The 27,460-nt window shown below is 46.9% G+C and overlaps 1 protein-coding gene across 8 annotated transcripts in view; it reads left to right on the top strand.

Annotated features, from left to right (window-relative positions):
- The window catches only part of LOC122931150 (colorectal mutant cancer protein-like), a 166,454-nt gene that overhangs the window by 19,804 nt on the left and 119,190 nt on the right, over window positions 1-27,460 (top strand). The window contains exon 1 of one of the 8 annotated variants that reach the window (XM_044285156.1): window positions 14,819-14,838. The exons of 6 other annotated variants lie outside the window; for them this stretch is intronic. The gene's annotated coding sequence lies outside the window, so the exon portion shown is untranslated. Of the gene's footprint in view, window positions 1-14,818; window positions 14,839-23,212; window positions 23,233-27,460 lie in introns of those variants that run through there. One more of the 8 variants, XM_044285166.1, reaches the window with a different exon arrangement.

Raw genomic sequence — 27,460 nt, forward strand, 5'->3', positions numbered from 1 at the left:
AGCTGAGTTTGCCTTGAAAAACTGTAGGCAGGGGTCAACTGATAAGTCACCATTTTTTGGCGCATATGGTTTTCACCCTCAGTTTGGTGCTTTTTCTGGGACCAAATCTTCTGGGATACCGGAAGAGGAGAGATTCTCTTCCTCTTTGTCATCTATCTGGCGGAAGATTCAAGTTAATTTGAAAAAAATGGGTGAAAGATATAAATGGATGGCTGACAAGATACGTATGACTGGTCAGGACCTGTGTGTGGGTGATTTGGTGTGGTTGTCCACTAAAAACATTAAGCTGAAGGTACCCTCTTGGAAATTGGGTCCAAGATTTATTGGCCCTTACAAAATCTCGGCCATTGTCAATCCGGTGGCGTTTCGTCTGGAACTTCCGCAGGCCTGGAAGATCCATAATGTGTTTCACAGGTCCTTGTTGAAGAAATTTGTGGAACCTGCGGAACCATCTCCTTTGCCTCCTCCTGCTGTTTTGGTTGATGGTAATCTGGAGTTTCAGATCTCTAGAATTCTCAACTCACATCTTCTTCGGGTTTCCCTTTAGTACCTGGTGCATTGGAGGGGATATGGTCCCGAGGAAAGAATGTGGGTTACGGCTACCGATGTTAATGCTAGCTGCCTTGTCAATGCCTTTCACAGGGCATGCCCAGATAAAGTTGGACCCTGGTGTCCGGGGGGTGTACTGTCAAGCTCTGCCCTGTGGGGGTTCTGAGGAGATCTATCAGAGTTGCTCCACGTGACTGGATCTGACAAGTTTGTTTTGTTGTGGGTTTGAACTGAATCCCACCTCCTCCCAGGTGTTGTTCTTTAGGTAATTGGTGAGGCTATTTATTCCTCCCTCTCCCTATAGCCTTTGCGGATTATAGTTCTGCCTTGTGTGAGCTCTGGAAGTTTGGTGGATCGTCGCTCCAACACATCTCTAGATAAGTCCTTTTCCCTTTTTCCTTCTGTGTCTGTTTTTACTAGGCCTCTAGGGTGACGCTAGCTCCTTCAGTTGTTGAAGGAGCTGGGTGTCTCTTTCCCTCTTCCCTACAGCTGAGGGTTTGGTTCAGTGTGTTATAGTCTTAGGTACGTGGGCATGTGCATATCTACCATCGAGATATGCACATGGGCATAGCAGCTTAGGGAAAGTGTTTTAGGGATTGCTAGGAGGTGACCCCTTCGTTCCCTAGCATTTGGGTCAGTTGTTTTGTTTGCCTTGACATGTTCTGTTTCCTTCCCTTATCTTACCTACTGTGACACTTCTTTGGTGAATTCATCTGTCTGCAGAAAGTCCGGTGAATGTCAAGTCCAGTAGTTATTGCAGAGACCAAGCCTGGAATCTGCCTTTGATGCAGCAGAAGACATTTCTTTAGTGAATACATCTGACTGCAGAAAGTCCGGTGGGTGAGTGCAGAAACTGAGCCCGGAATCTGCCTCTTGCTGAAGCGCAGGTCATCTGATCCTGACACTGTGGCCACCATGTCGTTGACTTGTGGTAGAGTCATCACCTCCAGAAGTATTCCATATTTATTGCAGGGACACAGTGAGACCCCGACTCTGGTAAAGTGATCTGCAGATGCAAAAAATATAACTGATTATGACAAAATATGGAGCAGCGGAAAATTACCTGTAAGTGACACCGAATTTACTCCCTGAGGGTCATTGTAATTCATCTTACTGTGTTAAACTAGGGCCCATGTTTCTAACAGTGATACCAATGTTTATCAATGTCATTGATTGTTATAGCTGTTATTCTTGTTCTGGGACCCACTGCTGTATCCAACATAAACAGAATGCACTTTATAATTGTGGGATTATTTATTTTCATATATCTTTATAGGGTTTAGAGCTCAGTTTTCCTGATACAAATCTCCAAAACCCCTGCTTTCTAACACACTTCCATAGTTAAAATTCTGGGAGCCATTGCTCAAGGTGACATACAGTACATATCAAGGTCAATAGGAGCTCCCCCTAGTGGTGACTGCAGGCAGTTAGAACTTTTTCATACTTATCAGGAGATTTAGATGATTTTCCACTAATGGCCACTGCTCTGCTAATCTACTTAGAGAATCTGAACCCTAAATTATTCTGTGTCATCACTCTGGTGTCTCCAGAACTTGGCATCATGTCTGTTATTAGTATGAACGCCTGTCATAAATCACATTACATTTTATGACTCTTGTAACAAGGATTTTACCTTACTTAGGGCCCTTTTTGGTTTACCTTCTATCAGGGGTCACTGGTGAAGATCAGGAGATGGTTTATTCTGCGCCTTATTTTGTCTCAGACCTTTGGTGATCCGATCTGCTGCAATTGCCTTCTCGATCCCAGGCTGTTTTTATTTCCAGTGGTGACCAGTGGATACCATTGTGTCAAAGTCATACAGAAAACACTATAACTATCAAGAAGCAGAAAAATCACAAATCATCAATATACCCAATGAAGACACAGGGTCTTCTCATGGATAAGGTCCCTATCATCTGATAGTCTGACACATGTTCCTAGGTCACAAATGTCTTATAATCAGGTCTAAGTTAAAATAATAAATTAGTATACCCCCCTCATTAATAGATATAACTATAGACACAGCAAAGTTATCGGGCCCATGGGCTAAAAGTCCAATGTTTGTGGGGTGTGATTATCCCGAACCTTTGGTTGTTATCTAAGCCCTTACTACACATACATATATTATCACATGATAAGACCTTATTACAATCAGTACATGAAGATGATCAAACGTAGAAAAGTTACTGGTTACTTACCGATGCCAACAAGTCTGTGGGTTCTTGACTTATACCATGGGTCAGCAGATATGGGGTCGGGTAGAGACAGCAGCTTTGGTGACATAGAGAATCCAGATCTGTTTCGGTATATATCAGGCTTCTGGTCAGGGCGATCTCTTGGCCCATCATAGACTCCACATGTCATGAAAGACATGGAGTCGCTAAATGACCTTTTTGGGAAAGCCTGTGATCCTGCCATTCTGCAGGCAGGATATTAGATGGTCTCTCATCACGTTGTGCTGGAAGACCGCCGTTGGTTCACCATCATCTGCCAGAAACTGAAAGGCAAATGCTATGGTGAAGTCATAGCTGTCTCTCTGCAGATCCACATTAAGAAATTTTTGATGTTTCAGGGGCTTATGGACCACTACACTGTAGATAATATTAATCTGCTTGCAAACAGATAGAGGCAAATTTCTGGTCTTGATGCTGCTGGCCACTAGGATGTCGCCATTTTTGAAGCAGGTGGTCAGCCAGTGCACCTTGTCCTCGTCGTAGTGGATTTGTATGGCCTTCTTTAGAACACCGTACCCTAGAAAAAGAATAGCAGCGGTGGGCTGCAGGCCATCAAAGTCTTCAAACTGATTTTGCAGGAGATCTTTCCCGGCGGTCGTTTCGCAGCAAATTTTGCTCGTTCACTGTTCGCTGAAGAGGCGAACGTATGGCGATGTCTGCCAGTGGCATATTCTTTGCATTGTGCAGAAATTTTACCCATGACACATCCATCAGATGGGACAGGACAACCCATTGAGACGTTTTTAGTAAATAGACACACCCCCTACCCTATAACTGAACCCCCTACCCTATAACTAAACCCGATCTGGTCGCCATTTTACATTCAGTCTTTTGCCAGTGTAGGGAGAGGTTGCTGTGTGCAGCAGGGACAGACTGTTAGAGACACTAAACGCTAGCTAATAGGGCCACAAAAGTCCTTCTAAGGACTGGTATAGTTGTACTATCGATAGGTGTGACATATTGAGGGATATAATATACTTATAAGATACTTTCGAACATAGAAAGTATATTATAGTGCATTTGTATTGTGCAGCAGTTGTGTGCGGTTCTGCTGAGATACCGCATGCTATACAGAGGGATAAACAACTAATTGCAATTGGTGTAATATACCAGTTGCCCCCCAAAAAAATCTGAGTGAGGCAGGGGTATGATATACCTATAATATAATTTCTATATAGTGCATTTGTATTGTATTGCATTTGTGTGTGGTTCTGCTGAAATACCACAGCTATAAAGAGGGACAAAGCCATTGGAACAACTAATTGCAACTGGTGTGACATAACAGCTGCCCCCCAAAAAATCTGATTGAGGCAGGGGTGCGATATACCTAGAATATAATTTCTATATAGTGCAGCATTTGTGTGCGGTTCTGCTGAGATACCGCAGCTATACAGAGGGACAAATGCCATTGGAGCAACTTATTGCAACTGGTGTGATATACCAGTTGCCCCCCAAAAAATCTGATCAAGGCAGGGGGGCGATATACCTATAATATCATTTCTGTATAGTGCATTTGTATAGTGCAGCATTTGTGTGCGGTTCTGCTGAGATACCACAGCTATACAGAGGGACAAACACCATTGGAACAAATAATTGCAACTGGTGTGATATACCAGTTTCCCCCAAAAAAATCTGATTGAGGCAGGGGTGTGATATAGGAAAAATACGTACCTGGGATTTTACTTTCCTTGAGTACGGAGGCAGCACATCACGGGTTAATCCCATCACCTTCAGTTTGTAGGACTACCCACCTAGATAAATCAGAATAATTAATTAATTAATTCGCTCCCCATATAAGGTAGCTACCAGCATGCACCATCGATAACAAATATTTATTAGGGAGGGTATCGATGTGCTGCCTCCGTACTCAAGGAAATCCCAGGTACGTATTTTTCCTTTCCCTTTTCGTACTCCGGCAACACATCACGGGATTTGCATAGATCCCAAAGGGGGGGCTTCCGCATCAAGTACTGCACTCAAAACCCCAGTGCCGAAGGCTGAGCTCTTGGTATAGATGTCCAGGCGGTAGTGATTCGCGAAGGTCAGCGTTGAAGACCAGGGTGCTGCGTTGCAGATGTCTTCTAGAGATACTTGCGCCTGTTCTGCCCAGGATACTGCTGTGGCTCTTGTAGAGTGTGCCTTGATTGGAAACGGAGGAGAAATCCCCTCAAGTGCATACGATTCCATAATTGTGGATTTGATCCATCTCGCAATGGTATCTTTGGAAGGACAGTGCCCTCTTCTTGAGCCAGCATACAACAGGAGGAGGTTCTCGGCCCTTCTGAACTCCTTGGTTCTGAGAAGATAAATTTTAATTGCCCTTTTAACATCTAGTGTGTGTAGGGCATTCTGTTGTTCATCCGAAGGATCAGGAAAGAACGCTGGAAGGAAAGATTCTCTGTTAATGAAATGGTACGAAGTAGCACTCCATCCGGAAGAATTCTTAGATACGGATGTTTAGAGGAAAGGGCTCGTAGCTCTCCCAACCGCTTTGCAGAAGTAATTGCAATAAGGAAAGACACTTTATAGGTAAGCCACTTGAAATCAACTTGCTGGAGGGTCTCAAATGGAGGAGCCATTAATCTCACCAAGGACAGGTCCCAGACTGGTATATGTTCTCGGAAAGTAGGTCGGACAGGTCCCAGACTGGTATATGTTCTCGGAAAGTAGGTCTTAACTTTTTTACTGCTTTGAAGAACCTGACGATGAGAGGGCGATGAATGAATTTATTTTCAGTCATGGCATTGATCGCCGTCATATGTGCCCTTAATGTGTTGGGCTTAAGACCCTTTTGGAAACCGTCTTGAAGGAACTGCAGTCTAGAAGAGATGTGTCATGGAACCATGAACCAGACGTACAACAAGAGATGAGTGGAAATAAGAAGGCTTTATTGAAAATAAAGCTGTAAGGCAAAAGTCCAAACGGATGGCTAAACCGAAGCAGGGTCTTGCGAAACCAGGGATCAGGAACCAGAAGGGTAGTCAGACGAAGCCAGGATCAGGAATCAGCAGGGTAGTCAGACGAAGCCAGGATCAGGAATCAGCAGGGTAGTCAGACGAAGCCAGGATCAGGAACCAGAAGCAGCAGCAGTCTTAGAAGCATGTGAGCACAGGAGGACCAAGCAAGGAACTGAAGCCACAGACCTCCTATATATATGAGCTAGGCATCCAGCTTCTCCCAGTGGGAAGGAGGAGTCGCAGGGTGGGAGGCTACAAGAAACCCAGAAACCAAGATGGCCGCCAGCACATGTCAAACGAAGGAGGACAGCAAGGAGGTAAGACCATGACAGTACCTCCCCCTCAAGGGCCCCTCCTCCGCGGAGTAAGGAACGGTTTCTGAGGGAAGCGTGCGTGGAAGGCTCGGAGCAAGGCAGGAGCATGGACATCTGCGGAGGGAACCCAGGAACGCTCCTCTGGACCATAACCACGCCAATGGACCAAAAACTGCACCCGGCCGCGGACCAGGCGTGAGTCCAGGATATTGCTCACCTCATACTCCTCACGATTGCCCACTTGGACCGGACGAGGCCGAGGAATCGAGGAAGTGAAACGATTACACACCAGTGGCTTCAACAGGGAGACATGAAACACGTTGGAGATCCGCATGCCAGGAGGAAGCGCAAGGGCATAGGCTACCGGGTTTACCCTGCGAAGCACTCGGAAGGGACCAACAAAGCGAGGCGCCAGCTTGGGAGTGGGCACTCGAAGGTTGAGGTTGCGGGTGGACAACCATACGCGGTCTCCGACCTGGTAGGAAGGAGCGGGCGCTCGTCTGCGATCAGCCTGGAGTCTCTGGCGCTGCGCAGAGACCTCAAGGGACCTCTGGATCTGTACCCAAGAAGCACGTAGGACGGAAAGGTGATCCTCCACAGCCGGAATATCCTGGGGAGAGAATACCTCCGGTAACACGGCAGGTTGGAACCCATAATTGGCCATGAAGGGAGACGTCCCAGAGGAAGAGTTCACCGCCGTGTTCCTGGCAAACTCAGCCCAAGGCAGGAGGTCAACCCAATTGTCTTGGTGATCGGAGACATAGCAACGAAGGAATTGCTCCAAGGCCTGATTGGATCGTTCTGCGGCCCCATTGGACTGAGGGTGGTAGGCCGAGGAGAAAGATGAATCCCCAACTGGGAGCAAAAGGCGCGCCAGAACCTGGACACAAACTGACTCCCCCGATCCGACACAATCTCCTTGGGCAAACCGTGCAACCGGAAGACCTCCCTGGCAAAAATCGAGGCCAACTCTTGTGCAGAGGGTAACTTCTTAAGAGGAACACAGTGGCACATTTTGGAAAACCGATCCACTATCATGAGAATGACCGTATGGCCTCGGGATGCAGGGAGGTCCACAATGAAATCCATCCCCAGGTGTGACCATGGACGCTCCCCGGTGGCTATGGGTTGCAAAAGGCCCAACGGAAGGTGCCGAGGGGACTTACTCTGGGCACAAACGGAGCATGCCGCTACATATGCGGCGATGTCGGAACGTAGAGAAGGCCACCAGAACAGACGTGAAACAGCCCAGGACAGCTGATTCTTTCCAGGATGCCCCGCGGCCTTGGAGTTATGGTAGGTTCGCAACAACCGAGTGCGCAACTCCTCAGGCACAAAACACCTGCCGTTGGGTCTCCCAGAGGGAGCACCAGATTGAGCCGCCAAAATCAGCTCACCCAGGGGAGAGGTCAGGCTGGTGCGAATGGCGGCCAGGATCTGATTCGGAGGTATGACCGAAGTCGGAATCGACTCCTCCCCGGACAGCTCGGAGTACTGCCGTGATAAGGCATCCGCTCTGATGTTCTTGGAACCGGGTAGGTAGGAGACCACGTAATTAAAACGTGACAAGAACAGAGCCCATCTGGCCTGACGTGGTGTCAATCTCTTGGCCTCAGAGAGGTAGGTCAGATTCTTGTGGTCCGTCAGGATGAGAACCGGAACCACCGAGCCCTCGAGCAAGTGCCTCCATTCTTTAAGGGCCTGCACGATGGCCAATAACTCCCTGTCACCAATCTGGTAGTTGCACTCCGCGGAAGACAGTTTCCGGGAGTAAAACCCACAAGGAAGCAGAGGACCCTCTGGTGTTCTACGCTGAGACAGGAGGGCGCCTACTCCCGTCTCAGACGCGTCCACCTCGAGGACAAACGGCAACCCAGGGTTGGGATGCGACAGAATCGGAGCCGACACAAAGGCGGACTTTAGAGCCTCAAAAGCTCGGATGGCCTCGGGCGGCCAGACCTGGGGATTACTGCCCTTCTTGGTCAGATCCGTGAGAGGCTTGGCTAGCATGGAAAAGTCCCTGATGAACTTCCGATAATAATTGGCGAAGCCCAAAAAGCGCTGCAGGGCACGAAGACCACTGGGCTGGGGCCACTGTAAGACAGCCGAAACCTTCTCAGGATCCATGGAGAACCCCTCAGCGGAAATGATGTAACCTAAGAAGGTTACCTGGGATCGGTGAAATTCGCATTTCTCAAGCTTACCGAACAGCTTGTTCTCTCGTAACCGTTGCAACACTCGTCTGACATCCAGAATGTGGGCCTCCATGGATTCAGAATATACCAAGATGTCATCCAAATAGACCACCACACACTGCTGCAACAGGTCACGGAAAACATCGTTGATGAATTCCTGGAAGACTGCGGGCGCATTGCACAACCCAAAGGGCATAACCAAGGATTCATAATGACCGGTCCTGGTGTTAAACGCGGTCTTCCACTCATCGCCCGCCTTGATCCTTACCAGGTTATATGCCGCCCTCAGGTCGAGTTTGGTAAAGACTGTGGCCCCTTTGAGGCGATCGAACAGCTCGGAAATCAAGGGTATCGGGTAAGCGTTCTTGATCGTGATGCGATTGAGACCCCTGTAATCGATGCAAGGCCTCAACTCACCGCCCTTCTTTTTCACAAAGAAAAATCCAGCCCCTGCCGGGGACGAGGATTTGCGAATGTGTCCGCGTGAAAGCGCCTCCCTCACGTACTCCTCCATGGCCTCATTCTCCGCTACCGACAGTGGATAGACTTTGCCACGAGGCGGAACGGCACCAGATTGTAACTCTATGGCACAATCGTATGGGCGGTGCGGAGGTAGGGCAACCGCACGCACCTTATCGAATACATCCCGGTACTCCTCGTATTCAGGAGGCAACAGAGAGTCCGAGGAAGTACTCAGCAACTTGACAGGCCCATGGATGCAACTAGCCCCACACTGCGGTGACCACGAGAGGATCTCGGCCGATTTCCAATCGAAAGTCGGATTATGCTTCTGGAGCCAGGGGTACCCCAAGACCACCGAGTAGTGTGGAGACGAAATAACCTGGAGATAGACCGACTCTCTGTGAACGGCACCAATGGCCATCCCCACTGGAAGGGTCTCATGAGTCACGTGTGGCGGCAGAAGGGGTCTGCCGTCTATCGCCTCAAGAGCCAGTGGGGAACCTCGAGGCTGCAGAGGAATGGAATTGGCGGCAGCGAACACACTATCAATGAACAAACCACCAGCACCAGAGTCCACCAACGCCTGGGTCGTCACCGAGCCCCCGACCCAGGAGAGGACAACAGTAATCAGTGGTTTGTCAACACGGGAAACCGGGGACGAGGAGACTCCACCCAAGATCTGCCCCCGACAGGATCTCAGGTGCGAGCGTTTCCCGGACGGTTCGGGCATGCCAACCGAAAATGCCCACCGAGACCACAGTACATGCATCGGCCCTCGCGTCTCCGGAGTACCCTCTCCCCCTCGGACAGGCGAGCAAACCCCAGCTGCATGGGTTCACCCCCAGACAAGTCATCCCCAGGAGGCGTGGGAGGAGAGGGAGGCACGGGTGGGACAGCAAACGTAGGCGCCAATTTGTTAGAAGGCCTCCGCAGGCTCTCCTTAAAGGAAGGTCTCTCCCTGAGTCTGGTGTCAATCAAAATCAGGAAAGAAATAAGAGACTCGAGCTCCACTGGTAGGTCCTTAGCTGCAACCTCATCCTTCAAGGCATCCGAGAGACCATGAGAGAAAGCAGCGACCAGAGCCTCATTATTCCAGCCCACCTCTGCTGCCAGGGTACGAAACTCAATGGCGTATTCAGCTACGGATCGTGAACCCTGTCTGATGGACATAAGGAGCTTCGCAGCAGAGGCAGCACGAGCCGGCACATCGAATACCTTCCGAAGAGAAGCAACAAAACCAGAAAACTCGGCAACCACCGGATTGTTGTTCTCCCATAAAGGGCTGGCCCAGGCCAAGGCCTTGTCCGAGAGCAGCGAGATCAAGAAGCCCACCTTTGATCTCTCAGTAGGAAAGGCATGTGGCAGCAACTCGAAGTAAATGCCCACCTGGTTAAGGAAACCTCGGCACTGAGTTGGCTCTCCCCCAAAGCGCTGTGGAAGGGGGGCAGAACCGGTCATACCCCGAAACACCGCAGGCGCAGCAACAGGTGTCGGGGTAGACTCTGGCGCAACAACCGGAGCGGCAGTAGGAGCGGGCCCAGGAGCGACAACCGACCCATCGGCAACGGAAGCTAAATGAGCCGTGCGTTCAAGCAGGGTTTGCAACGCCACAGCGAACCGACCCAACAGGTGATCCTGCTGATCAAGTCTGGCAACCAGCGTAGGTAGCGAGGATGGCCCTGTACCGTCAGAATTCATGGCTTGGTCCTAATGTCATGGAACCATGAACCAGACGTACAACAAGAGATGAGTGGAAATAAGAAGGCTTTATTGAAAATAAAGCTGTAAGGCAAAAGTCCAAACGGATGGCTAAACCGAAGCAGGGTCTTGCGAAACCAGGGATCAGGAACCAGAAGGGTAGTCAGACGAAGCCAGGATCAGGAATCAGCAGGGTAGTCAGACGAAGCCAGGATCAGGAATCAGCAGGGTAGTCAGACGAAGCCAGGATCAGGAACCAGAAGCAGCAGCAGTCTTAGAAGCATGTGAGCACAGGAGGACCAAGCAAGGAACTGAAGCCACAGACCTCCTATATATATGAGCTAGGCATCCAGCTTCTCCCAGTGGGAAGGAGGAGCCGCAGGGTGGGAGGCTACAAGAAACCCAGAAACCAAGATGGCCGCCAGCACATGTCAAACGAAGGAGGACAGCAAGGAGGTAAGACCATGACAAGATGTTAATGACTGAACAATTTGACTCACAGAGCCACTCTGAGAACTTATTCCAAATTTTGGCATACTTCATATTTGTTGACTGCTTACGAGAACTGAGAAGTGTTAATTATACTGAGTCTGAGAGCCCTCTTTCTTCTAGCGCAGATCTTTCAGCCTCCAGGCTGTGAGGTGTAGTCTGTCCAGATGCTGATGACGCAGACCGTCTTGAAGTAAAAGATCCGGAACTAGAGGGAGCTTCCAGAATTCCCCCTTGGACAGCTGGAGAAGAAGGGGACACCACATCCTTCTCGGCCAGAATGGCACTATTAGTATCGTCTGAGGTCTCTCTGCAAGAATCTTCCGAAGGACTCTCAGAATGAGGGGAACCGGAGGAAAGATGTACACAAATAGGTGTCTCGGGCTGAAGGAAAATGCATCCACCACTGTGGGGCTCTCCCAACTATTCAGAGCGCAGAACTTTGATAGCTTCCTGTTCTTTCTGGATGCCATCAGGTCCATTTGGCCACTATCTGCTGGAACACTGATGCAGCTCCCATTCTGCCGGCTCGATCATCTTCCGACAGCTGATCCGCTTGAGTATTGCAGCAACCTTTGATATGCATGGCTCGTAATTCTAAAAGGTGGGACTCCGCCCAGGTAAAGATTTGTTTGCACAAACCTAGAAGAATCGCATTCCTTGTCCCCCCTTGTTTGTTTAGATAAAAGACCGCTGGGAGATTGTCTGAACGAACAAGCACTGGCTTTCCTATTATCTCTGCTGCAAACTGGTGGAGAGCCAAGTGAACCGCCTTCAGTTGCTTGAAGTTTGACGATTGCTTCTTCATTTGTGGGGACCAAAGGCCTTGAACCCATCTGTCTTGGAGGTGTGCTCCCCAGCCTAGGCCAGATGTGTCTGTGGTGATTATGACCGGAGACATGAACTGGAAACTCTTCCCACAGGCAAGATTCTTGGTCTGAAGCCACCAGCTTAAACTCTGAATTGTTGAAGGCTTCAGTTTCACCCTTGCTTTCAGACTGTGGTGGCTGTGATGCCACGTCTGTAGCATGTCCTGTTGTAAGTCCCTGGTATGAATCATGGCCCAGGGGACGGCATCTGCTGCTGCTGTCATATGTCCCAATGTCTTCATGACTCTGCGGACTGTAGGATGATGTAAGGATAACAGGGTTCTTACTTCCTTCTTTAGCATCCCAATCTTTGCAAGTGGCAGGAGAAGCGTCATGCGGCGTGTGTCTATCTTGAACCCTAGGAAGGCTTTGGAGGTAGTAGGAACGATTTCAGACTTTTTCCAATTTATTAGAAATCCTAGGGATTGCAGCAGTTTCATGGCTTTCTCGAGATGAACTTGCAGAAGGTGTTCAGATTGGGGAAGACCATATCCTGGAGGCGAAGAGTCACCGCTACTATGACTGCAATCTTGGTAAAGATTCTCGGTGAAGAGCAGAGGCCAAAAGGAAAAGCCTTGAACTGGAAGTGAGAAATGCTTTCCCCCTTCTGAATGGTCAGTCTTAAAAATCTTCTGGATGACATTCTTATCGGGATGTGTAGATACGCGTTCTTTAAGTCTAAGGATACCATGTACTGATCCTTTCTGAGTACCGCTGTTATCGATCTTATAGTTTCCATCTTGAAGTGTCTCCTTTTCATGTACTGGTTTAAGTAACGCAGATCTATGATGAGGCGGTCTTTTCCGTCTGACTTGGGTACATGGAATACTCTGGAGTATACTCCTCTTCCCCTTTGGAGGTAAGGAACGGCTGTAGTGCACCTTTTTCAAAAAATTCTTCCAGTAATCGCACTAGTAGAAGATCTTCTCCTTTGTTTGTTAGAAATCTGTCTCTTGGGAAGTGGTCGAACTCTAGTTCGTAACCTTCTCTGATGATCTGGAGACCCCACTTGTCTGAGGTAATCTGCAGCCATTCTGCATAGTAGTTTGAAAAGTGGCCTCCCACTTCCTGACTTATGGCGTCAGAACTCTCTATTTGGTTGTTTGGAATCCTCCTGTTTCTTTCCTGGCTTCTTAGAAGCAGGTCTGAATCTTCAGTCAGATTTTCCTCTGGTAGAGCGTCCCCTTAAACCCGACCTCCTATACTCTTGACCACTATAGGGGGCGAAAAAACTTCAGTTTATCTCTACGTCTGGTTTGAGGAAAATTTTAAGTTTTTTCTTCCATGTTAGCTTCCAAAAGCTTATCCATACGGGAGCCAAAAAGTCTTCCAGGCTCAAATGGTAAGGTGGTAAGGAGCAGAGGTTACTCTTAGACGAAGGATCTCCGGACTACAACTTCAACCAGAAGGCTCTTCTGACAGAATTTGACAGGGCCATATTCTTTGCCGTCAATCCAAATGTATCTACAGGAAAGTCACAAAGGAACTCCGTCGATTTTTTTCAATGTTGGTAGTTGTTGCAGCAATTCCTCTCTTGACACTCCATCCTCTATATCCCTACCAAGCTGGCTTAGCCATACCCTGAGAACCCGAGCTACAGGGACTGTTGCCATCACAGCCTTGCTTAGGGAGGCCAGGTAGGTGTGCAGCCTCTTTAGGAGCCCATCCGCTTTCTTCTCCATAGATTCCTTCAGCAAGGAGGAGTCGTCAGTAGGAAAAAGAGACTTCTTGGCTAAACGGGTAACTGCCGGGTCTACTCTTGCTGGTGCTTCCCAGCTAGTGGATTCAGCAGGATCTGTCTTGTACGCCGCTCTAAATCTGGAGCCCAGATTTATCTTTCCCACTGGCTGCTCCCATTCTTTACACATAATGGAATTTAAAACAGGGTGACTAGGAAACACAGAGGCTTTCTTCTTAGGGAAATAAAACAGGTTTTCTTATTCCCACTCTGATGTCTTTTCTTTTTTGGACTCCATGCTCTTTTTAACTTCTTTAATCAGCTGGTTAGCGTTATTCTTGTTAAACAGAAAGTTATCTTCCAGAATAGCGGATTCGGACTCAGAGTCTGAAGAAACTTCACCTTCAGAGAGTGAAGACTGCTCAGTAGATGATATGGAGGACAAATGCTCCCTCTTGCTACTCTTCTTTCTGGTCTTAGCAAGAAATTTTTGAAACAGAGACATCATTTTCCTGGTCTCTGTGTCAGAGACCTCATCTGAATGAGAATAATTTTTACATATGTTGGAGTCACAATCATTAGGCAGCGGCTAAATGCAAGATATACACAAGGCTTGTTTAGGCTTGCGTTTCTTAGCAGCTTAGGAGGAAACCCACTACATTGCTCACAAAAATCCTCTGAACACTCATCAGGCAGGGGCTGATCGCATGATTGGCACAACCTGTGACTGCTCTTTCTGGCTCTCTTCCCGGGTTTGCTGGAAGAGCTGGATATCTGTAATACATAATACAGGAACCCATTAACATAGTGACAGCTTATTGCAGGCTTGCCTGACACAGGACAGGCAGAATTACCTTTATCATACCAGAGCTCGGCTGCCAGGCACATGCACATTAAAGTGAGCAACAGCCACTTTAAATACTTACAGCTGCGGCTGATAGGAGGTGGCCTGTAGGGTGACGTCAGACGCCCAGCGCCTGCGTTCCACCAAGCGCTTCCATGTGCTCCACGAAACCGGAAGTCCATCCGGAAGCTCTGCAGCCGTAGGAGGAGACATGTGGTGATATCAGCCGCCCAGTACCTGCGTTCCACCAAGCGCTTCCATGTGCTCCACGAAACTGGAAGTCCGTCCGGAAGTTCCGCAGCCATAGGAGGAGGCATGCGGTGACGTCAGATGCCCACCAAGGGCTTCCTTGCGCTCCACCACGCCACTGAAAACCGGAAAACCGATAAACAAGCCCCCGGTTGCCGATGCGGAAAAATGCTGCCTCCGATGCCAAAAAAGCGTGTCCTGGGAAAACGCAGGAGCAAATGCCTGGGGCCAGGGACCATACATGGCCAGAAAAATAGAAGCAAAAGAAAAGAAACAAAAATAATCAGGCTACCCGACCAGGTAACCAACCGCTAGGTGGGCATAGTGAAGGACAATAAAAAACACAATGGTGCATGCTGGTAGCTACCTTATATGGGGAGCGAATTAATTAATTCATTATTCTGATTTATCTAGGTGGGCGGTCCTACAAATTGAAGGTGATGGGATTAACCCGTGATGTGCTGCCGGAGTACGAAAAGGGAAACCTAGAATATAATTTCTATATAGTGCATTTGTATAGTGCAGCATTTGTGTGCGGTTATGCTGAGATACCACAGCTATACTGAGGGACAAACGCCATTGGAACAACTTATTGCAACTGGTGTGATATACCAGTTGCCCCCCAAAAAATCTGATCGAGGCAGGGGTGCGATATACCTATAATATAATTTCTATGTAGTGCATTTGTATAGAGCAGCATTTGTGTGCGGTTCTGCTGAGATACCACAGCTATACAGAGGGACAAACGCCATTGGAACAACTAATTGCAACTGGTGTGATATACCAGTTGCCCCCTAAAAAATCTGATTGAGGCAGGGGTGTGATATACCTATAATATAATTTCTATATAGTGCATTTGTTTTGTGCAGCATTTGTGTGCGGTTCTGCTGAGATACCGCAGCTATACAGAGGGACAAACGCCATTGGAACAACTAATTGCAACTGGAGTAATATACCAGTTGCCCCCCAAAAAAATCTGATTGAGGCAGGGGTGTGATATACCTATAATATAATTTCTATATAGTACATTTGTATAGTGCAGAATTTGTGTGCGGTTCTGCTGAGATACCATAGCTATACATAGGTACAAACGCCATTAGAACAACTAATTGCAACTGGTGTGATATAATAGTTGTCCCAAAAAAATCTGATTAAGGCAGGGGTGTGATATAACTATAATATAATTTCTATATAGTGCATTTGTATTGTGCTGCATTTGTGTGCGGTTTTGCTGAGATACCATAGCTATACAGTGGGAGAAACGTCATTGGAACAACTAATTACAACTGGTGTGACATTACAGCTGCCCCCCAAAAAATCTGATTAAGGCAGGGGTGCGATATACCTAGAATATAATTTATATATAGTGCATTTGTATAGTGCAGCATTTGTGTGATGTTCTGCTGAGATACCGCAGCTATACAGAGGGACAAACGCCATTGGAACAACTAATTGCAACTGGTGTGACATAACAGCTGCCCCCCAAAAAATCTGATTAAGGCAGGGGTGCGATATACCTAGAATATAATTTCTTGGTAGTGCATTTGTATAGTGCAGCATTTGTGTGCGGTTCTGCTGACATACAGCAGCTATACAGAGGGACAAACGCCATTGGAAGAACTAATTGCAACTGGTGTGATATACAAGTTGCCCCCTAAAAAATCTGATTGAGGCAGGGGTGTGATATACCTATAATATAATTTCTATATAGTGCATTTGTATAGTGCAGAATGTGTGTGCGGTTCTGCTGAGATACCATAGCTATACAGAGGTACAAACGCCATTAGAACAACTAATTGCAACTGGTGTGATATAATAGTTGTCCCCAAAAAATCTGATTAAGGCAGGGGTGTGATATACCTATAATATAATTTCTATATAGTGCATTTGTATTGTGCTGCATTTGTGTGCGGGTCTGTTAAGATACTGTAGCTATACAGAGGGAGAAACGTCATTGGAACAACTAATTGCAACTGGTGTGACATAACATCTGCCCCCAAAAAATCTGATTTAGGCAGGGGTGTGATATACCTATAATATAATTTCTATATAGTGCATTTGTATCATGCTGCATTTGTGTGCGGTTCTGCTGAGATAGCGTAGCTATACAGAGGGAGAAACGTCATTGGAACAACTAATTGCAACTGATGTGACATAACAGCTGCCCCCAAAAAAATCTGATTGAGGCAGGGGTGCAATATACCTAGAATATAATTTCTATATAGTGCATTTGTATAGTGCAGCATTTGTGTGCGGTACTGCTGAGATACCGCAGCTATACAGAGGGACAAATAAATGCCATTGGAACAACTAATTGCAACTGGTGTCATATACCAGTTGCCCCCTCAAAAAATCTGATTGCGGCAGGGGTGTGATATACCTATAATATAATTTCTATATAGTGCATTTGTATTGTGCAGCATTTGTGTGCGGTTCTGCTGAGATACCGTAGCTATACAGAGGTACAGACGCCATTGGAACAACTAAATGCAACTGGTGTGATATAACAGCTGCCCCCAATAAAATCTGATTGAGGCAGGGGTGTGATATACCTATAATATAATTTCTATATAGTGCATTTGTATTGTGCTGCATTTGTGTGCCGTTCTGCTGAGATACCGTAGCTATACCGAGGGAGAAACAACATTGGAACAACTAATTGCAACTGATGTGACATAACAGCTGCCCCCCAAAAAATCTGATTGAGGCAGGGGTGTGATATACCTAGAATATAATTTCTATATAGTGCATTTGTATTGTGCTGCATTTGTGTGCGGTTCTGCTGAGATACCGTAGCTATACCGAGGGAGAAACGTCATTGGAACAACTAATTGCAACTGATGTGAATATAACAGCTGCCCCCCAAAAAATCTGATTGAGGCAGGGGTGCGATATACCTAGAAAATAATTTCTATATAGTGCATTTGTATAGTGCAGCATTTGTGTGCGGTACTGCTGAGATACCGCAGCTATACAGAGGGACAAATAAATGCCATTGGAACAACTAATTGCAACTGGTGTCATATACCAGTTGCCCCCCAAAAATTCTGATTGAGGCAGGGGTGTGATATTCCTATAATATAATTTCTATATAGTGCATTTGTATAGTGCAGCATTTGTGTGCGGTTCTGCTGAGATACCGCAGCTATACAGAGGGACAAACGCCATTGAAACAACTAATTGCAATTGGAGTAATATACCAGCTGCCCTTCAAAAAAATCTGATTGAGGCAGGGGTGTGATATACCTATAATATAATTTCTATATAGTGCATTTGTATTGTGCTGCCTTTGTGTGTGGTTCTGCTGAGATACCGCAGCTATACAGAGGGACAAACGCCATTGGAACAACTAATTGCAACTGGTGTGACATAACAGCTGCCCCAAAAAATATTTGATTGTGGCAGGGGTGCGATATACCTAGAATATAATTTCTATATAGTGCATTTGTATAGTGCAGCATTTGTGTACGGTTCTGCTGAGATACCGCAGCTATACAGAGGGGCAAACGTCATTGGAACAACTAAGTGCAACTGGTGTGATATAACAGTTGGCCCCAAAAAAATCTGATTGAGGCAGGGGTGTGATATACCTATAATATCATTTCTATATAGTGCATCTGTATTGTGCAGCATTTGTGTGCGGTTCTGCTGAGATGCCGCATCTATACAGAGGGACAAACGCCATTGGAACAAATAATTGCAACTGGTGTGATAATCCAGTTGCCCCCTCCCCCAAAATCATTATGCAGATATAAATAGATAAAATATCCCAGGGAGCAAGAATCCAGTCCAGATAGTAATAGTAAATAGAAACGTATTTATTGCAGAAGTAGTTCTGCAATAAATACGTTTCTATTTACTATTACTATCTGGACTGGATTCTTGCGCCCTGGGATATTTTATCTATTTATATCTGTATTCTACCACTTCTTGGAGACTTCAGGGATCTCCGACAAGAAGTCATCCCTCCGCGGCTGCAGATCCACCAGTGAACCGAGACTCCATCGCAGTCATTGACAAGCTTTTACTAGAGTTGTGCTACAAATAGCACAACCACAAAAGGTGAGCCCTGTACTGGAACCATTTATTTTATCTGTCTACCAACGGTATTACCCTATGGTGCGCCCTGCTTTGTTTTTAACAGCATAAAGTAAATCCTGTGGATCCATTCCAAAATGATTATGGGGTTCTATATACCTGCTTCCACAAATACTTCTCTTCTATAGTGACTGTCACAGGGTCATTTTGAAATTGACAGGCAGAGGAACAGGCAGGCCATTTCGCAGGGGTGGTAGGGGTCAGGCAAGTGCACCAGGCAGGAGGCTAAGTGGGAAGTTGTAGAAGGTGCGTGCGATTACGTCAAAGCCTTCCGCTTCTGCACCCTCCTCATCCTCTGTATCTGCACCCTCCTCACTCTCTGCTGTCTGCATCCCCAAAGACACCACCACCACCATAGCCCCTCCACTCGAGTCAGAAGAATTATTTTCCCATCAATTCCCAGACCTTACTGATGCGCAGCCATTCTTGGCATCAGATGAGGAGGTAGCAACGGCCACCACCCAGCGGTCTGACGACAGTACCCAGATCAGCCCAAGGAGGGTGGTCCCCGCTGTTGCTGCCTACTCCGAGATCTCTAATGTCAGTGGTGGTGAAGGTGACGATGATAACGTGTCAATGGACGTCACATGGGTGCCCACAAGAGAGGAAGAGGAGGGGAGTTCAGAGGGAGAGACGGAGCAGCAGATACGGAGGAGAAGCAGGCAGAACTCGCAGTGCACAGGAGGCAAAAAACATACTGCAAATGTATCTGGAGTGAGCTATCCACCATTCGCATCTTGCTCTCCCAGGATACCGGCACATGGCTCCGGAGTGTGGGCTTTTTTTAACTTGTCAGCTGCTGATAATGTTACCATCTGCAGCCTGTGCTGTCAACGCTTAAGTCGCTGTAAACCCAACACTCACCTAGGGACGATCGCCTTAAGAACGCACTTGCCCTCCCATCACCGAGCCCAGTGAAAGCAACACCGTCAGAACCCACAAAGCCACACTCCTGGTGCTCAACGTCCTGCCTCTTCTCCTTCTCTTCTCTCCTTCTATTTGTCCTCCACTCCACCTTCCACCGGGCCGTTGTCGCGTTCATCTGGCACAAGGCAGGCTTCTGTGGCTCAAATGTTCGAGCGTAAAAAAATTATGATGCCGGATAATCCTCTTGCCCAACCGCTGACCGCTGGCTTGTCGAAACTGCTAGCCCACTAACTACTGCCATATAAATTGGTGGACTCTGAGGCCTTTAGAAAATTTGTGGCCATTGGCACACCGCAATAGAAGGTCCCTGGAAGGAAATATTTCTCCCAGAAGGGCATCCCAAAGCTATATGGCCATGTTCAGCGGCAAGTGAATGTATCTCTGGCACACAGTGTAGGTGCCAAGATACATCTGACCACAGACACATAGTCTAGAAAACACGGGCAGGGAAGGTACAAAACTTTTACAGCCCACTGGGTGAACCTTATGACGGCCATCAAGCATGTAACTCGTGGCAACCATGTGGATTTGGTGTTACAGCCACTAATTGCATGCAGGCCTGCCTCTTCTTCTCCTCCTCCTACTCCATCCTCCGTCTCCTCCTCGGCTGACTCCTGCTTTTCCACTGCGACCGCCTCTTCCGCTGCACCCCCCAAGCTCCCCAAAAGCTATTCAACGAGCCAGGTGAGAGGTTGCCATGGTGTCCTGTTGTGCCTGGAACCCAAGAGCCACACCAGTCCTACGCTGCTTTAAGCTCTGTGGTCACGGGCCGATCAGTGGCTAACCCAGCTCAATTTGACAGTTAGTAAAGTGGTGTGCGTCAACGGTGCCAATCTGCTGAGCGCGCTGAAACAGGGCAAAATTACATATGTGCCGTGCATGGCACACGTCCTGAACTTAGTGGCGTAGCGATTCGTTGCCAAATACTCCGGGGTCCAAGACATTTGCGGCAGGTCAGGAAAATCTCTGCCCATTTTAGAAGATCTTACATGGCCATGGCTCGCCTTGCTGACGTTCAGCGGCAACACCACTTGCCCGTCAGACGTCTGATTTGTGACTGCCCGACACGCTGGAACTCCACCTTGTATATGCTTGATAAGCTTCTCCAGCAGAAACATGCCGTTAACGACTACCTGTACGAACTCTGCGGCAGGACAGGTTTTCGGAATCTTGTTTTTTTTCCACTGCGCCAGTGGCTGCTCATGCGTGACGCATGCAGACTTCTGTGGCCATTCGATGAGATCACCAAACTGGTCAGTCGCAACCAGGGCGCCATCAGTGACATCGTACCTTACGCCTTATTTCTAGAACGTGCATTGTGTTGTGTCATTGATCAAGCCATCGAGGAGCAGGAAGATGAGTACGTTGCAATGCTAAACGAATTCCCAGGGGGGGCTACACCATCTGAGACAAGTCATCAGGAGTCTGAAGAGGAGTCAGAGGAGGATGGTGCCTGGGGGGAGGAGGAGGAGCAAAAAGAGCAGGCTTTAAACTTTTCTGGGATCCCTGGTGTTGTCCATGAATGGGGGGAGGAGACCGAGAACGACATGCTCCTGAGCGATGAGCAGGAGCCAGGCCGCTCCACTGCTTCCAATTTAGTGAAAATGGGGGCTCCAGTGTTTGAAGAGGGACCGCCGTATAAAAAGCATAAAGAGAAAGGACCAGTACTGGGTTGCAATGTACTTAGACCCCCGGTACAAAAACAAAATGGCGGACATGTTACCAGCATCACAGAGGGCTGTCAGAAAGCAGCATTTCTAGGCCTTGCTGCGAGAGATGCTGCATTCTGCTTTTGCGGGTGCTGGCAGAGGAATTTCCACCCACAGAGAAACTGTTGTGAGTACCAATCCTACAGCGCATGCAAGAAGAGGGCGGTTTGGAGATGTGTTCACTTCGGATATGAGATCAGTCTTTCAGCCAACCCATCGACAGCCACCCTCCAGATCCAGCCTCAGGGAACGCCTAGGCCGACAGGTGTCCGACGACATTGGGTTAACGGATGATGTGGACGCTCTGAGAAGCGAGGAACCCCTGGACTACTGGGTGTGCAGGCTTGACCTGTGGCCAGAGCTGGCACAATTTGCTATTGAACTATTGGCTTGCACCTCGTCGAGTGTCCTGTCCAAAAATGACGTTAAGCGCAGCAGGGAGGATCGTGACTGATAAGCGCACTCGCCTAGCTCACGACAGTGTTGACTACCTCACATTTCTAAAAATGAATGAGGCATGGATCTCGGAGGAATTCAACACCTGTGACGACCACGTTTAATTGATTTCCTCATGACAGCCCACAAATATCCGCCACCCAGAACAAATAATGGTCTCTGTCTTAGGTAAGTACAGCAGCATAAAAGGCCTTTTCTGTCTGGTAAATGCCTAATGTTGGAATCTCGGAGGAATTCAACACCTGTGACGACTACGTGTTATCGAATTTCAACTAGTATCATTTTTTTTTTTTTTACGATGGGGCATTTCGTTAGCCATGTTTTTAATCCAATTTTATATTTTTTGTTCTTTTAAACATATGTATTTAACATCTATTTGTACAGGCCTGCAGTACTATTAATTAGTTAATATCTAATGACGGTCTAATATACCTCCAGCCACATAATTACTTGTTCTTTTCTGTCCGGTGAATGCCTAATGTTTGGGGCCTGTACTAAACTGGCCTGCAGTAAAATTTGGTATTGAATGGCTGTCTAATATACCTCCAGCCACATAATCACTTGATCATTTATGTACAGTGAACGCATACATTTTGGGGCCTGTAATCTAACTGGCAAACAGTAAAATTGTTATACGGTGACCGCCTAATTTACCTCCAGCCACATTATCAATTGTTCTTTTCTGTCCGGTGAATTAATAATTTTTGGGGCCTGTAGTCCACTGGCCTGCAGAAAAATTGATATCTATTGACTGTCTAATATACCTCCGGCCACATAATCACTTGATCTTTTCTGAAGGGGGAATGCATAATTTTTGGGGCCTGTACGCCACTGGCCTGCAGTAAAATTGATATTGAATGATCTTCTAAAATACCTCCAGCCACATAATTACTTGTTCTTTTCTGTTCGGTGAATTCCTAATGTTTGGGACCTCGGAAGAATTCAACACCTGTTGACGACGAACACGTGTTATCAAATTTCAACTGTTATCATTTAAGTATTTTTCAATAGGGGGGATTTCGTTAGCCATCCCCCTCTGGTATGTCTAATATACCTCCGGCCACATAATCACTTGATCTTTTCTGAAGGGGGAATGCATAATTTTTGGGGCCTGTAATCCAATTGGCCAACAGTAAAAATGTTATACGGTGACCGCCTAATTTACCTCTAGCCACATTATCAATTGTTCTTTTCTGTCCGGTGAATGCCTAATGTTTGGGGCCTGTACTCCACTGGCCTGCAGTAAAATTGTTATCCACTGGCTGCCTAACATACCTCCAGCCACATAATCACTTGTTCTTTTCTGTTAGGTGACGGGATAATGTTTGGGGCCTGTACTCCACTGGCCTGCAGTAAAATTGATATTGAATGATCTTCTAATATACCTCCAGCCACATAATTACTTGCTCTTTTCTGTCCGGTGAATTCCTAATGTTTGGGACCTCGGAAGAATTCAACACCTGTTGACGACGAACACGTGTTATCAAATTTCAACTGTTATCATGTAAGTTTTTTTCAATAGGGGGGATTTCGTTAGCCATGTTTTTAATCCAATTTTATATTTTTTGTTCTTTTAAACATATGTATTTGACATCTATTTGTACTGGCCTGCAGTAAAATTGATATCCAATGACCGTCTAATATACCTCCAGCCACATAATTATTTGATGTTTTCTGTCAGGTGAATGCCTAATATTTGGGGCCTGTACCCTCGTGGCCTAAAATAAAAAATTTCTAGGCTCCAGCAGGCCTCATTTTTGACCGTTTCCCTTTAAAATGCATAAAAATGGCCCCTGATTAAAATACATATTTTTGTGGGAATTTTTGCCATTGATCCCCCTCTGGTATGCCACTGTCCATGTTGTGGGACGATTTGTGCACTTCTAGTAAGTATTTGGTGGCTGCAATAATGACCTGAAGGTTTTTCAGGTTTGCCTGCCATTAAAGTGAATGGGGCCCGCCGCAAACTTGTGGTTCGTGAACATTTGAGCGCGATCGCGTTTGCGAATCGTCCTGGCCGATGTATGTCCATCACTAATCCTGGGCCTTGTTAATGATGTCATCAACCAGCATGCCTTCCTGGCCTCTGCAATTCAGCATGGATAAGTGCTTTGGAGACAAGGTGGTTTGTGCTCTCCTGGTATAGGCCATCTCCACTTGTGGTGTGTCCAGCTTCGGGCTTCCTACATCTTTGGTAGATGGAGTGGACGCGTTTTCTGTCACAGCTCTTTTGGCTGGTGGAAAAGTCCCGGACTGACTGTCATTGGAGGTTGGTGCTTTCCTTTTAAGACTGGCTTGGGAAGCTTCACGAGATGCCTTCAAAAAGTCTTCAGCAGCATTTTCTTGTCCTGTGTTTTAAGGGTCTCAAAATTTAAAGAGACATCATCCTTCACTGCTGTGTCTTGTTTTTGCTGAGTCTTTCTATTACATTGTCGCTTATAGCTCTTAGGTGTTTTTTCAGTAGGTGGTGCTTTGTGGACAAGGAATGGCTCCACAGCATCAGCGTCCCGGGGTCTTTTTTGTGGTAGTTCCCCATTTTCAGTTTTTTCTCCCAGGGACATGCCTTTTGGTATTAGGTGCCCCACATGTGCAACTTTTGGATCAGCAATAAAATTGGTTGGTGTCTTCTCAGCTGTGTCATGGCGGATGACGTGGTTGTTACGTCTCAAGGCCACTGACCTGAAGAAGTTCCTGGCCTGTGTCATAATGGTTAATTTATTGGCCAGAAAGCTGGAGTTCCTTATCAGAGTTCTCCATATTTGATTCAATTTCCTGAATCAGGTCAGAAGGAATGATCCAATCTACATGCAGGATGAGAGAGGGTTGACCAGCAGCCCCCAATCAACAAAGCGGCGACGCCTATGAATCCTTATGATGGTGTCCAATATTCTTTCTCAGGTTCTGTGCATACAACATGGAGTCACAACTTCACAAATTCATCATTGTGATGTCATCCAGTAATATCACAGCTGTAGGCCCAGTTCTAGAACCTACTATGCAAATGTGGTGACATTATAATACTGTGCCAGGATAAAGGCCAGATTATTTTAACCACTTAATGGCCAGAGCATCTCATGGTGGCCCCTGTGGGATATACAGTGGGATGCGAAAGTTTAGGCAACCTTGTTAATCGTCATGATTTTCCTGTATAAATTGTTGGTTGTTACGATAAAAATGTCAGTTAAATATATCATATAGGAGACACACACAGTGATATTGAAATGAAGTTTATTGGATTTACAGAAAGTGTGCTATAATTGTTTAAACAAAATTAGGCAGGTGCATAAATTTGGGCACCACAAAAAAGAAATGAAATCAATATTTAGTAGATCCTCATTTTTCAGAAATTACAGCCTCTAAACTCTTCCTGTAGGTTCCAATGAGAGTCTGGATTCTGGTTGAAGGTATTTTGGACCATTCCTCTTTACAAAACATTTTTAGTTCATTCAGGTTTGATGGCTTCCGAGCATGGACAGCTTTCTTTAAGTCACACCACAGATTTTCAATTATATTCAGGTCTGGGGACTGAGATGGCCATTCCAGAACGTTGTACTTGTTCCTCTGCATAAATGCCTTAGTGGATTTTGAGCAGTGTTTAGGGTCGTTGTCTTGCTGAAAGATCCAGCCTCGGTGCAGCTTCAGCTTTGTCACTGATTCCTGGACATTGGTCTCCAGAATCTGCTGATACTGAGTGGAATCCATGCGTCCCTCAACTTTGACGAGATTCCCAGTCCTTGCACTGGCCACACAGCCCCACAGCATGATGGAACCACCACCATATTTTACTGTAGGTAGCAGGTGTTTTTCTTGGAAAGCTGTGTTCTTTTTCCTCCATGCATAACGCCCCTTGTTATGGCCAAATAACTAAATTTTAGTTTCATCAGTCCACAGCACCTTATTCCAAAATGAAGCTGGCTTGTCCAAATGTGCTTTAGCCCACCTCAAGTGGCACTTTTTGTGCTGTGGGCGGAGAAAAGGCTTCCTCTGTATCACTCTCGCATACAGCATCTCCTTGTGTAAAGTGCGCGGAATGGTTGAACGATGCACAGTGACTCCATCTGCAGCAGGATGATGTTGTAGGTCTTTGGTGCTGGTCTGTGGGTTGACTCTGACTGTTCTCACCATTCGTCGCTTCTGTCTATCCGAGATTTTTCTTGGTCTGCCACTTCGAACCTTAACTTGAACTGAGCCTGTGGTCTTCCATTTCCTCAATATGTTCCTAACTGTGAAAACAGACAGCTGAAATCTCTGAGACAGCTTTCTGTATCACTCGCCTAAACCATGAGGGTGAACAATCTTCAGGTCATTTGAGAGTTGTTTTGAGACCCCCATGTTGCTACTCTTCAGAGAAAATTAAAAGAGGAGGGAAACTTACAATTGACCCCCTAAAATACTCTTTCTCATAATTGGAGTCACCTGTGCATGTAGGTCAGAGGTCACTGAGCTTACCAAGCCAATTTGAGTTCCAAAATTAGTTCTAAAGGTTTTGGAATCAATAAAATGACAACAGTGCCCAAATTTATGCACCTGCCTAATTTTGTTTAAACAATTATAGCACACTTTCTGTAAATCTAATAAACTTCATATCACTTCTCAAATATCACTGTGTGTGTCTCCTATATGATATATTTAACTGACATTTTTTATCGTAACAACCAACGATTTATACAGGAAAATCATGACGATTAACAAGGTTGCCCAAACTTTTGCATCCCACTGTATGTGCTGTGCCCCTTTTATATATATATATATATATATATATATAGGGCTGTGCCCCCTTATAATATATATGCCCCTTTATAATATAATAGATCCCCCTTACAATAATACATGCCCCCACATCCATAGGCCCCAATATCTGCAACCAGGTGCATCAGTGTGAATGTGCCCCAAGCATTCACACTGATGCAATCTGGTTGATTGCATCAGAATGACCGGACGAAGGTCCGGTCATCCTGATGACTACAAAGGACTCAGGTTTAACAGAATCTGAGTCCTTTGTTCTAATTATCTCCAGCGGCGTTGGAGATAATTATGCATGATAGAAGAAGGGGAGAAGCCTCCCCTCCTTCTATTATGCGCATTCCGGCAGCAAAATTAACACCTCGCTGTCCGGAATGCTAGAGGCTACAGACGGGAGATCAAAGGCATCTCCCGCCTGTTAGCCCATAGCGCGTCCCTGATGTGAGCGTGCGGGCCGGCGCAGTGACATCATATCACTGCGCCGGCCCACGTGGCTCGGATGGGCAGGCGCGCCCCCTGGTGGGCGGCGCGGGAGTACGGGCCGCCGGGGATAAATATCCGGCGGTCCCTGCACTCAGAAGTAGGGTCGGGATCCCCCCCACCTTGAAGAGGAGCGCATCCTGCGCTCAGGAGAGGCCCCCGACTGGACCCCCATCCTTATAGGAAAGCGCGATCGGCGCTCAGTACAGCGCGGTCCCCCCCCCTCCGGCTGAGGACCCCTACCGGCCTCCTGAAAGAGAGAGCGCAATCGGCGCTCAGAGAAGAGCCGTGCCGCCCCCTCCACAGAAGGAGCATACCACCCCTGGACGAACGAGCAGAACCCCTAAGTATCACCCCCTTATTATACCCTTGATCCCTACCACTATCCCACCAACGTTTTACCCTTTAAATCCCTGACCCCATACTGCCCCTTGTTCCCCTATAACCCCTGATTTCCTAATCCCCATACTGCCCCTTGTTCTATAACCCTATAACCCCTGATTTCCTAA

The sequence above is a fragment of the Bufo gargarizans genome, chromosome 1 (genome assembly GCF_014858855.1).
Source record: "Bufo gargarizans isolate SCDJY-AF-19 chromosome 1, ASM1485885v1, whole genome shotgun sequence".
NCBI lineage: Eukaryota > Metazoa > Chordata > Amphibia > Anura > Bufonidae > Bufo > Bufo gargarizans.